Source organism: Heterodontus francisci, unplaced genomic scaffold (genome assembly GCF_036365525.1).
Source record: "Heterodontus francisci isolate sHetFra1 unplaced genomic scaffold, sHetFra1.hap1 HAP1_SCAFFOLD_121, whole genome shotgun sequence".
In the NCBI taxonomy this organism is placed as follows: domain Eukaryota; kingdom Metazoa; phylum Chordata; class Chondrichthyes; order Heterodontiformes; family Heterodontidae; genus Heterodontus; species Heterodontus francisci.
The window spans coordinates 477,197-478,735 of record NW_027140425.1 but is presented as its reverse complement, the minus strand read 5'-3'; positions in this window follow the sequence as shown (position 1 = coordinate 478,735).

Genomic DNA, 1,539 nt, shown 5'->3' with positions numbered 1-1,539 from the left:
TGCAGCGCGATTGGACGTCCATAGTGAAGAGGAGGCGGTTGGGACCAGGAAACTGGAAATTGTCAAAATGACGTAAGGCGTCAGAAGAGTCACAGATGTAGTTGGGAAGAGACTGGACCAGCGGAGAAAAGATAGAGTCAAGATAGGAAGAAATAAGTTCAGTGGGGCAGGAGCAGGCTGACACAATGGGTCTGCCGGGACATACCCGTTTGTGGATTGTGGGAAGGAGGTAGTAGCGGGCTGTCCGGGGTTGCGGGACTATGAGGTTGGAAGCTGTAGAGGGAAGATTTCCAGAGGAGATGAGGTCAGTGACAGTCCTTTGGACGGTGGCTTGATGTTCGGTGATGGGGTCATGGTCCAGAGGGAGGTAGGAAGAAGTGTCTGTGAGTTGGCACTGAGCCTCTACAAGGTAGAGGTCGGTACGCCATACAACAACAGCACCACCCTTGTCTGCAGGTTTGATGACCATGTCGGGGTTAGACCTGAGAGAACGGAGTGCCTCAAGATCAGAGGGGGACAGGTTAGAGTGAGTGAGGGGGGCAAAGAAATTGAGATGACAAATGTCTAGCCGACAGTTTTCAATGAAGAGATCAAGAGCGGGTAAGTGGCCAGGGGGGGGGGGGCGGTGTCCAAGTAGGGGGAGAATGCTGGAGGTGGGAGAATGGGTCTGCTGGTCGGGAGGAGGACTCCTGGTCAAAGAAGTGAGCCTGGAGGCGGAGAAATATTTTCTGGATACAGCCCGAGGGGATTTCCATGGATCCAATCCCTCACTTCACCTTGGTGGGGGTACCTTACACAGTGGTCTTCCCCAGTGAACCTTTGCAGCGGCTGCCCCAAGCTGTAGTGCGTCCCTCAGTACGTAGTCTTGGACCTTGGAATGTGCCAGTCTGCAACATTAGGTCGTGGACAACTCTTTGCGCTGGAAGACCAGCAAGGTTCGGGCAGACCAAAGGGCGTCTTTCACCGAATTGATAGTCCTTCAGCAGCAGTTGATGTTCATCTCGGTGTGCATCCCTGAGAACAGCCTGTAGAGCACAAACTCCTGTGTTACACGGCTGCTTGGGATGAACCGCGATAAATACCACTGCATCTTTTTCTACACCTGCTTTGCAAAGACAGACAGGGCAGTCCTCTCTCCTCTGTCTTGTTTGTTTGCTGTATTGAACCCTTTGCTGAGTCTATTAGGAAGGATGCAAGCATAAGGGGGGGGGGGGTTACAATCCGAGGCAGTGGAGTCACTCAGGTTAAAACTTCCCTGTACCTGGATGTCGTCGCCGTCTTTTGCTCGGATCTGCTGTCCGTTCGCAGACTGATCAGCATCTGCGACCAGTTCGAACTCACCTCGGGAGCCAAAGTTAACCACGGCAAGTGCGAGTCCATGTTCTTTGGGAACTGGGCTGACCGATCCTTTGTCCCCTTCACCGTCAGATCAGACTACCTGACGGTGCTGGGGATATGGTTCGGAAGGGCCGGGGCGTGCACCAAAACCTGGAAGTAGCGAGTAGCCAGGATACACCATAAGCTGAGCATGTGGGAGCA